General features: G+C 44.0%; 1 long non-coding RNA gene across 1 annotated transcript; it reads right to left on the reverse strand.

Moving 5' to 3' along the window:
* Positions 1-2,930: 2,930 nt before the first annotated feature.
* On the reverse strand, positions 2,931-11,313 carry LOC138955185 (uncharacterized). The gene is made up of 4 exons (XR_011452135.1): positions 11,197-11,313; positions 10,272-10,480; positions 7,181-7,515; positions 2,931-5,680 (listed from the first exon to the last, which is right to left on the reverse strand). It is a non-coding gene; the product is annotated as an uncharacterized lncRNA (long non-coding RNA).
* Between the last annotated feature and the right edge of the window lie 270 nt (positions 11,314-11,583).

Below are 11,583 nucleotides of genomic sequence, written 5' to 3' on the forward strand. Positions count from 1 at the left end.
TTCAAAGAGACCAAATTGTTTAATTACACCGACACGTGAAAGCTATTTGATGTTAGCTGTTTCAAATTTGTCCAAGAAATTTTGAGATGTTAAAATTCGCATTTGTGAATTAGATGTTTGGAGGTAGTTAAAAGGTGCCTGTGGTCTCCGCTCCACAAAGCAAACACTATTTGCATGTTGTATGTACAATCAAGTTATCCATCACATACCGTTTGCAAATAGGTTACCTGTCTAACAGTATGATTGAGTTGAACATCACAAGACCAAGTACGCACGGAAAAGATCCTGTAATCCATGTCAGAGTTCGGTGGGTTATAGAAACACGAAAATACCCAGCATGCCTCCCCAAAAATTGGCGTATGCTGCCTGAATGGCGGGGTAAAAACGGTCATACACGTCAAAAATCTATTCGTGCTAAAAACATGTGTGAACGTGGGAGTCTAAGCCCATGAACGAAGAAGAAGAAGAAGAAGAAGAGTTGAACACAAACATCCTTATAACAAGTGAACTTCCACCCCACACAAGCATCACACAAAACCCAAATGCAAATAGTTAAAAACAGTCCTTTAAACAATTTATGTTGATGTGCATCAATAGAGAGACAGACAGATGCGTTTTACTTTATATTGTAATTTGTTGGAGAAAAAAAGCATAACAAGAGGCGAAGCCATCAAGGCTCACGTAAGAAATCGACAAACAGTAACACAAACTCAATCACTCCGTCACACATACACACACACACACACACACACACACACACACACACACACACACACACACACACACACACACACACACACACACACACACACACACACACACACACACACACACACACACACACACACACACACACACACACACACACACACACACACACACACACACACAGAAAGAGCATAGAAACTGTGCAAGAAAGCGAGACACTAGATCTAGATCTGTCTGTCTGCATGTAGCCTGCTTACAGGGACACGACTGCCAACAGAGTCTCGGCCCGCTCAAAATAATAATGACCGAGACTTTCAGTACTTCCTTCGCGTGACGTCTAACCCTCTTACGTCATAATGTGACGTCAATGTAATGTGACGTCTTCAAATGTTAGAGTTTCTACCACAGACATACACACGCACAAACACACGCACACACACACGCACGCACAGACAGACAAAGTTACGATCGCATAGGCTACACTTACGTGAGCCAAAAACGAAACTCTACACTACATCAAAACGAAACTCTACAGGGCCGGACTACCGGGGGGTTATGGGGGTTGCGCAACCCCCCCCCCCCCCCCTGGCCTAAACATGTACCTCACTTATTTAAAACATTTTTTATTATTGTTTATTTTATGCCGTTTCATGCAAGGAGCGACCATTTTCCTATCTCAGAATATGACCTACCCATCAGCTTCAGGGGGCTTCGCCCCCTGACCCCCACAAGGGGCTCTGCCCCTTGACCCCGCCAGGGGGAACATCCCCCTGGACCACCGCTGGCAACCCCCCCCTCCTCTTAGCCTAGTCCGGCCCTGCTCTACACTACATCAAAACAAAACTCTACACTACATCAAAACGAAGATGCTCAGTGTTTTTTTTTTCTCTCGGAGTGATATTAAAAACATACTTACACAATGTGCATTTGCAGTCCTTGAGACAAGCAATCCAACAAAACAGAGCAAAGCAGGTACGTATGAAATCCATTTCTATCTAATCATGACCGAAAACTCATCATAGCGTCTACAACTATAAGCAGAAGTAAACGTTACTCTGTTCATTTGCATTTTGTGTCGTATCGGAAATATATTTTTCAGCTACTATATACACGAGGATGGGAGAGAGCGTCCTTTTTTAAGCATCTCAATGAATTGATGTTGTGTATGTGTGTGTGTGTGTGTGTGTGTGTGTGTGTGTGTGTGTGTGTGTGTGTGTGTGTGTGTGTTTGTGTGCGTGTGTGTATGTGCGATTAATTTCCTTGTCCCTCATTTCTAAAACAGGATGGGAGTAAGTGTGACTGGTTGACTTCACACACGATATACACTCAGGCGTAATTTACTTGGAAAAGCACATGTTCGAGAAATCTTGATATCGTGAAAAGCTAAACAGCATTGAACATTACTCTGTCCGGTGTGGTGGTTTTTTTTTACCAACGTGTACCTAATTTGTAAAAAAAAAAAATTTTAAAAATAAAAAAAGTTGAAAGAAAGTATGATCAAGAGATGACGAATTATAACAACACATTTTAAGTGAAGGATGAATTGCGTGACTATCCCAATTTTCTTTTTGATGTAACTGGCTAGAGAAAATGTACCGTTGACCTTTAATATTTCTGCCATTACTGACGCACGGGGTTAACAGTGTGTTTGAAGCAGTTAACTTGGTTAGGTTAAAGAAATCGCTGTTCGGGGTCCTATTGACTAGGTCGGTGAAGTGAAAACTTCCCTGTTATAAACGTGACTCTGGGTGCGTCGTGAGGTGTCACGTGTTCGTTTTTCTTACGTTCTCTCTCTCTACTTCCTTTCGTCCTGACACACACAGACACACACACACACTTGCATGTACAACCGTCCTGACACACACACGCACACACACACACTTGTACAACCGTCCTGACACACACACGCACACACACACTTGTACAACCGTCCTGACACACACAGGCACAGACACACACGCACACACACACTTGTACAACCACACACACACACACAGACACACCCACAGACAGACAGACACACAGACACAGACAGACACACACACAAATACACACACACACAGACAGACACACACACACACAGACAGACACACACATACACACACAGACACAGACACACACACACAGACACACACACAGACACACACACACACAGATAGACAGACACACACACACACACACACACACACACACAAACCCACACACTCTAAAAAAAAAAGAGGCAAATTTGTATCAGTTTATTCTGAGTCTCTTGAGTCATAATATTTGTTTTCAGCGTTTGAGACTACAGAAAGAATACAAGAATAAAAATAAATAACAAGAAAGCAAGAGCAGTGCATAACAACCAGAATGTCATGACTTCTACAAACAACAAAACAAGACACCGTAAATGTATGCAACATAAACAAGTAACACATAAATGATTCAGGTAGGCGCAAAAGGCCTTGTGGATAAAACGCCGGCATTCCAAGCAGAAGGTCGTGGGTTCAAATCCTGGCCGCGCAGACCTGTGCAGACCTGTTAGTGCCTTATCCCCCTTCGTGGGTACACGCAAGCACAAGATGGATTGCGCACGGAAAAGATCTTGTATTCCATGTCAGAGTTCGATGGGTTATAGAAACATGAACATATCAAGCATGCATCCCCCGAAAACGACGTACAGCTGCCTTAAATGGCGGGTAAAAATGTTCATACAGGTTAAAAAAACAAAACGTGGGAGATTCACTTCATGAGCAAAGAAGAAGAAGAAGGTTCGAAAAGTGTTTACAGTTGGAAGGCAGAACTGTTGAAATATTCAGACCGTCAATGTTTGAAACCGCATGTTTACATTACAAAAAGCCTCGTCGCCAGGAAGGACGAATAGCATCAGTGCTTGCGATTCAATGATGAAAAAATGCTCTCGATTCGGATTAAAATTCATATCATAACAAGAAGAGCAAACGCTCGATCGAGTCACTTTCGCAGTTCTGAATATTATATGAGGCATCAGATGGACAGGAAGAAATTGCTATTCACAACACAATGAGTCACGTTCACATAAAATTTGAGCCCGGTCACTTTTATAGTTTCCGAGAAAAGCCCAACGTTAAGTTGTGTGTTGCCGAACAGAAAAGGCTAGTTATCTCCCTTGTTTTTCTGATAACGTTCGTAAAAGGCTACAGATGTAAATACTTTGATGTAAAGAATAATCCTACAAAGTTTCAATCACATCCGATGAACTTTGTCAAAGATATAAAATGTCTAATTTTTCCTTTGACGCTGACCTGTGACCTTGAAAAAGGTCAAAGGTCAACGAAACCATCGTTAAAGTGTAGAGGTCATTGGAGGTCACGACTAAACAAAATATGAGCCCGATCGCTTTGATAGTTTCCGAGAAAAGATATAAAATGTCTAATTTTTCCTTTGACGCTGACCTGTGACCTTGAAAAAGGTCAAAGGTCAACGAAACCATCGTTAAAGTGTAGAGGTCATTGGAGGTCACGACTAAACAAAATATGAGCCCGATCGCTTTGATAGTTTCCGAGAAAAGTCCAACGTTAAGGTGGTGTCTACGGACGGCCGGCCGGACGGCCGGCCGGACGGCCGGCCGGACGGCCGGCCAGCCGGACGGCCGGCCGGACAGACTAACACTGACCGATTACATAGAGTCACTTTTTCTCAAGTGACTCAAAAATCGCACGGGCTTTGACACGCACCCTTTCAAGTCATGCACTACATGGCCAGCTGTCTAAATCCAATAAGGGGGGCTATTTACAAGCAAGACCAGACTGCCACAATAGAAGTAGACATACCGACTGACAGATTAAATATTATCCAGCCACAGCCACACACACCCAGGCACAACCACAGAAGACAGACTGACAGACACACACACACACACACACACACACACACACACACACACACACACACACACACACACACATCAAACCTGGGTCTGTGCCACTTGACCTTGACAAGGTCAGGCCAAACGAAAACGAAATGAAGATTACCAAGCACTTCAAGCCTCAACATTGATCCACAACAGTGAAAAGGCCCTCACTAGATCTTCAATACACACACGCACACACAACATGTTTCATGACACTTTTTGGGGGACCATCTACTGCCCGGCATTACAACAATGACGTCTTCCTGATGACGAACGTGTACATAAGTCGCTACGGTGAACTGCCCGAGCGTGAAAAAACACCAACAATAGATTCTCAATACAATCCCAATTTTCAATGATGTCGTTCTGATGACGAAGCAGTACATCCGTCACAACAGTGAACCATACGAACGGAAAACAAAAGACGTCATTGGAAACTTCTATACCTAAACACAAAATCACGAAATCCTCAATAAAAATCTCTCAAATGTACTGTGCTTGTCAGTGATGTCTCTCTGACGAGGAAGGAGTGCATACGTCACAGCAGTGAACCATAAAAACGAAAATCAAAATACGTCACCGGAGCCTTCAGGCTTCTTTACACACAAAACCCCGTGTTTTATTAGGCCAAACAAAAATACATGTTGGTTTAGGGCAACCCGACCGACCCTATTTTTTTCCCGCCGACCCTAACACTTTTTTTTTTTCATTTCTCAAAGAAACAAAAACTTTTGGCACATTTTGCGAACCATACCGAGACTAAGCAAAGTAACCTCCTTTAAAATCGACTAAATTAAAAAAAAGAAAAACAAATCCGACCTACCGACCCTATCTTTTTGGTCACGTTATCCCAAACCAACATATATTTGTGTTTGGCCTTAAGAAAAATTCTAACGTCCACGGGCTTGCAATAATGCAGTCTATAGGATAACAAAGAAGAAGACTCTTTCTTCTCAAGATGTGGCTGCTCGTCACTCGATTCTTTAGCTCATCGTCTGGATCACAAGCGAGCAGCACGAATGTTGAAATAACACTCGAAAGAAATGGCTTTGAAAAGGTTCACAGCCCCAAGAACCTTCCACGCTTCATGCAATGTTGCACCTGTTTAAACAAAAAGAAAAGAATTCTGTACTCACCGATACAAGGACAGCACAATACAATACGAATTTTCGCTTCTGAAAGCTCCATCCGGAAACAGACAAACACGAAGGACAACAAAAAGCAAAAGCAACACGCAACGAACAAGGTTGGAAAAGAAGATGGAGGGGAAACACAAAAGGGAAGGAACTCTAGGAACGGAAAGAAATTACAAGGGAGAGTAGTACGTGGTTATATGATGTCAGGGGCACACGCACACAAACTACACATTTTTCAAGAAATGGAGGAAAAATGGAAGAATTGAAAATAAAATAAAAAGAAAGACGGGAGAGCAAGAATGACAGAATCGAAGAAACAAAGAGAAGTAAGTCTTAATAAATACGATATATGCAGAATGCGTAACATTTGAAAATAATTGGTGGTCGACTTTAGGCTCAATTAAAAAAAAACGTTGATGAAATATACCCGGAACCGATCTACTGACGACTGAGAGAATATCCAGTATTGAAATGAACAAGTGAATTTCATTTTTAGATAGATAGCTATAGTCAGTCAGACAGATTGACAGTGGAAAATAAACGGCCATGAGGATGCACGTCATGACTGTTTGTTTGCCACTGTCCATCTGTCTGGCTGTGTGTCTATCTAAAATGAAATTCACTTGTTGATTTCAATGCTTGTTATTCGTACCATGAGGTTTTTCTTCGTAACTATAATGTTACTCTTGTCGTACATGTCGTACATAGTTAGAGCGCTTACGTCCCTTTGAAACTTAGATCAAGACAAAACAGTTAACTCCAGACACGTGACAAGCAAGCAGAGACAATGAGAGAGAGAGCGACAGAGGGGAGAGAGAGAGCAAGAGAGTGTGTGTGTGTGTGTGTGTGTGTGTGCGTGTGTGCGTGTGTGTGTGTGTGTGTGTGCGTGTGTGTGTATGTGTGTGTGTGAGAGAGAGAGAGAGAGAGAGAGAGAGAGAGAGAGAGATAGAGAGAGAGTGAGAGATAGCGAGAGAGAGAGATAGCGAGAGAGAGAGATAGCGAGAGAGAGAGATAGCGAGAGTGAGAGTGAGAGCTAGAGAGAGAGAGACAATGGCAATGCCATTGAGAGAGAGAGAGAGAGAGAGAGAGAGAGAGAGAGAGAGAGAGAGAGACAGACAGGCAGACAGACAGACAGACAGACAGACTGCCAGATACAGTAAGACAGAGACAGTAATGCTGAGAGACAGAGATATTGCCACCAACACACACACACAGAAACACACACATAAACACACACACAGAAACACACACATAAACACACACACACACACACACATACACACACACTGACACACACACAAACACACTGACACACACACAAACACAATGCCCCCCCCCTCACACACACAAAACACACACATACTTACACATCAACAATCAAACAAACAAACACATATCATTTCTCTGACTTATCCACACACGAACTTAAAAGAATTCCAGTTTAAGACGAACAAAATATCCCCACCTAGATCTACGCAAGCTTCTCTGAGCTAATGGACAGATAAGAAGATATCGAAGAATCGGAGCCGAAAGAACCCGAAACTTCGTCGTCGTCGTCCACGTTGCGGTTATTTTGAATGAACTTGAAGAAATTGGAATCCTGTTCGTCTGTGCTCGGCTGCCCCTTTAGAATGCCTTTGTGGGGGCACGTTGCTGGGATGGGCACGGGGGGGAGCTTTTTTCTCCTGATGAAGGAACAGGAGACAAAAACGACGACGACGACGAGGAGGAAGAGAACAGCGAACCACATAGTGGGGACGGAGAGGGATCCCAGTACCTGTGGGGGGACTGTGACTCCATCTGTGGTATTGGAACAGGTAGATGAGGTTAGACTGACGGGGTTAGTGAAAAGGATGGGTGTGTGTTGGGGGGTGGCGGTGCGAGGGGGTTTGTGTGTGTGTGTGTGTGTGTGTGTGTGTGTGTGTGTGTGTGGCTGTGCGTGTGGCTTTGTTTGGGTGTGTGTGTTTGGGGGGGGGTGTATGTGACGTGAGTGTGTATGGCTGTGCGTGTGGCTGTGTGTGTGTGGGGGGGGATTGTGTGTGTGTGCGTGTGTGTGTGGGTATGTTTGTGTGTGTGTGTGTGTGTGTGTGTGTGTGTGTGTGTGAGTGTGTGTGTGTGTGTGCATTTATGTAGGTTTGAGTGTGTTTGTATATATATATATATGCGTGTGTGCATTTCATTAGCCTATACGGCACAGCAATTCGTGAACATTGATAATGGCCTTCATACTGAGCGATTAAGGGACGCAACCATAATTATAGTCATTACAGGAGGAAATTCGCAGTGGGCGAACTTGACACAATTTGATTCAAATGTATGAGACGGAGAGGCATCACAACGGTAGGAAAAGAAAGTTTACACCCTACATTTAGTCTGAACTTGTCGCAAGAACTTTGTTTTTCTTATGCCTGTCTTACACTGTGCCGAATATCCTTGCGAATATGAACATGTTGTATTCGGCAAAAAAAGAGGCAAATGGACAGGAACAAATATTGAAAATTCGAAGCCTTACCGATCATTACGAATTCATACAAATCCATATACGAATGTCTTGCGAATGTATTACGAACGTTGCGAGTGGCCTTGCGACTGTTGCGAGTGCTTGCAAACATTTTACGAATAATAATAATAATAATAATAAAGATAGCTTATATAGCGCCGCTTCACAAATTTAACTATGCTCTTAGCGATTGTGCAATTCGCATTGTTCGTAATACTGCTCTTACACTGTGCCGAATTTCCCTTGCGAATAGAATTCACCAATAATTCGTAATGATCGGGACATGGTCGCAAGACATTTGTAAATGTTCTTAACCATTCACCACCATTCGTCTCTTTTTGCGAATATTAGCAACATGCTCCTAATATTCGCAAGGAATGCATATTCTTCAGTATTCGCAAGCCATTCGTAATCATCGTAAAGGTATTTGTAGCGCTCGTAAGGCATTCGCAATGATCGGTACACATTCGCAAGCACTCGCAACTATTCGTAAGACATTCGCAAGAAATGTGTATAAATTATGAACATGTTGTACTTGGCCAAAAAAAGAGACTAATGGACAGGAAAAATATTGACCAGTCGAAGCCTTACGAATCCTTGCGAATGTCTTACGAATGGTTGCGAGTGCTTGCGAATGTCTACTGATCATTGCGAATGCATACGAATCTATATTCGCAAGGATATTCGGCACAGTGTAAGACGAGCATAACGAATGTTTGCGAATGCCTTGCGAGCCTGACGAATACATTGCAATGATTACGAATGTTCGCAAGGATATTCAGCACAGTGTGAGACGAGCATAACGAATGTTTGCGAATGCCTTGCGAGCGTTACGAATACATTGCGATGATTACGAATGTCTTGTGAAATCTTACAAGTACGTTGCAAAAAAGTTAAGAATATGACTTCCTTGCGAATATTAGGAACATGTTGTTATGTTCAAAACAAGAGGCGAAGCCTTCAAGGCTCACGTAAGAAATAGACAAACAGTAACACAAACTCAATCACTCCGTCACACATACACACACACACACACACACACACACACACACACACACACACACACACACACACACACACACACACACACACACACAGAGTAAGCATAGGTGAAACTGTGCAAGAAAGCGAGACCCTGGATCTGCCAAGTAGTCTCGGCCCGCTCACAATAACAATGACCGAGACGTTCAGTAATTCCTTTGCGTGACGTCTAACCCTCTTACGTCATAATGTGACGTCTTCAAATAGTTCTATCACACACGTCAAACACTTTTGACCGAGACTGACGTAATCCATAGACTCGGAAATGTTAAAGTTTCTATCACACACACACACACACACACGCACAAACGCACAAACGCACAGACAGACAAAGTTACGATCGCATAGGCTACACTTCGTGAGCCAACAAGAGACGAATGGTGGCGAATGGTTAAGAACATTTACGAATGTCTTGCAACCATGTCCCGATCCTTGTGAATCATTGGACAATTCTATTCGCAAGGGTAATTCGGCACAGTGTAAGCGTAGCATCACTGTTTTCAAGCCTGTCGGTTCACAAGCCAGTCGGGGGAAGGGAGGGGGGCAGCTTGAGGAAGCGCTTGTGTGTATGTGGGTGTGAGAATTAGAATATCAAGAAGATGCAGTGTTGCTGTTGATCATGTTGATCCTGTTGTTGGTTGCGATGATAACGGTGTGTGTGTGTGTGTGTGTGCGTGTGTGTGTGTGTGTGTGTGCGTGTGTGTGTGTGCGTGTGTGTGTGTGTGTGTGTGTGTGTTTGTATGTGTGTGTGTGTGTTTGTGTGTGAGTGTGTGTATGGGTGTATGTTTGTGTGTGTGTGTGTTTGTGTGTGTGTGTGTGCGGGTGTGTGTGTGTGCGTGCGTGCGTGCGTGTATGTATGTGTGGGTGTGTGCGTGCGTGCGTGCGTGCGTGCGTGTGTGCTTGCGCGCGCGTGTGTGTGTGTGTGTGTGTGTGTGTGTTTGTGTGTGTGTGTTTTGCTCATTGGAAAGGCTGCGAAAGAGAGGCGATTGTAGACGAACATTCCAAAAGTACTTACCACTGGCCTCAGACTCGAACATTTCTGAAGAAAAAATTCCGACAAGAACTGATTCTGTTTATAGAGCAGGGATTTGAACCCGGATCGGCCCAGCATACGGGCGTCACCAGAAGAAAGCCAGGGTCTTGCGGTGAAAGAAAATGTCACGAGGCTCCAGGAACAACCAGAGCTCCGGTCAAAGCCTGCCCCGTACATGCCCGCAGGACGCTCTGAAGACAGATAAGATAAGATAAAATAAGATAAGATAAGCGAAGATGAGATAAGATGAGATGAGATGAGATGAGATGAGATGAGATGAGATGAGATGAGGTGAGTGTGTATCTGCAGAGACATAGATGTGTGTATGTCTCTGGTATCTGTGTGTCTGTGAGTGTGCGCGTGCTGGTGTTTGTGTCTGTGTTTCGGATGTGAAAGAAGGCATGTGCTGACGGGGGCCCGGTAGCTCAGTTGGTAGAGCACTGGACTTGTGATCGGAAGGTCTCAGGTTCGAACTCGGGCCGGGACGGACCACAGGCGGAAGGTATCGTTCACTGGACCACCACTATCATAGTCAGACTACAAGGTATGTCACTCAGCTTCGAGTCTTCAGAGGTCTTGGAGTCGCTATAGTGGTATGATAGTGGTGGTCCAGTGAACGATGCCTTCCGCCTGTGGACGGACACGGGTCAACTTTATGTGCAGACCCAGAGACGGAAGCCATGTCCGAACCCCGTGTCATCACAATGGCACGTAAAAGACCTTGGTCATTCTGCCATAAGTGCAGGTGGCTGAATACACCTAAACACGCAGACAGGTAGCGCGACTCCGTTGCTGCTAGATTTCCACTGGGAGGAAGCGACCCGAATTTCCCAGCGAAGGGACAATAAAGTAATGAAAATGAAATGAAAAATGAATATGTCTATGAACAAGACCAAAGAACACTTACATTGCAGTTCTGACCTTCTTGAAACCTGGGTTCGTTCATGGCAAGAGCTCAGATGATAAAGGCAAAAGCAGAGTCCATGAGCACCAAATGGAGGCAAAGTCTGTCGGTCTCTCTGGAAGGACGTATTATGAAGAATTCCAAAACAATGACGTCATTTTCCGAATACGTAAAAGTCGACTGCATTCACGACTTGCAGTAGGGTTTGAGACTTAGCGCATGGCGGCCGTCATTATTAGTCTCGGCTTTCCCCTTTGTTGGGGGAACTCAAATCAAATCAGAGGGCCCCAAAGGGGGGGTATCATCACGATCACGGGAAGGGAAATTTTAGCTTTCACGATCACAGTAACCTTGATTTTTGTTTTCACGATCACGAACACCAGTGGCAAA

Source organism: Littorina saxatilis, unplaced genomic scaffold, assembly GCF_037325665.1.
Source record: "Littorina saxatilis isolate snail1 unplaced genomic scaffold, US_GU_Lsax_2.0 scaffold_2430, whole genome shotgun sequence".
Classification (NCBI taxonomy): domain Eukaryota; kingdom Metazoa; phylum Mollusca; class Gastropoda; order Littorinimorpha; family Littorinidae; genus Littorina; species Littorina saxatilis.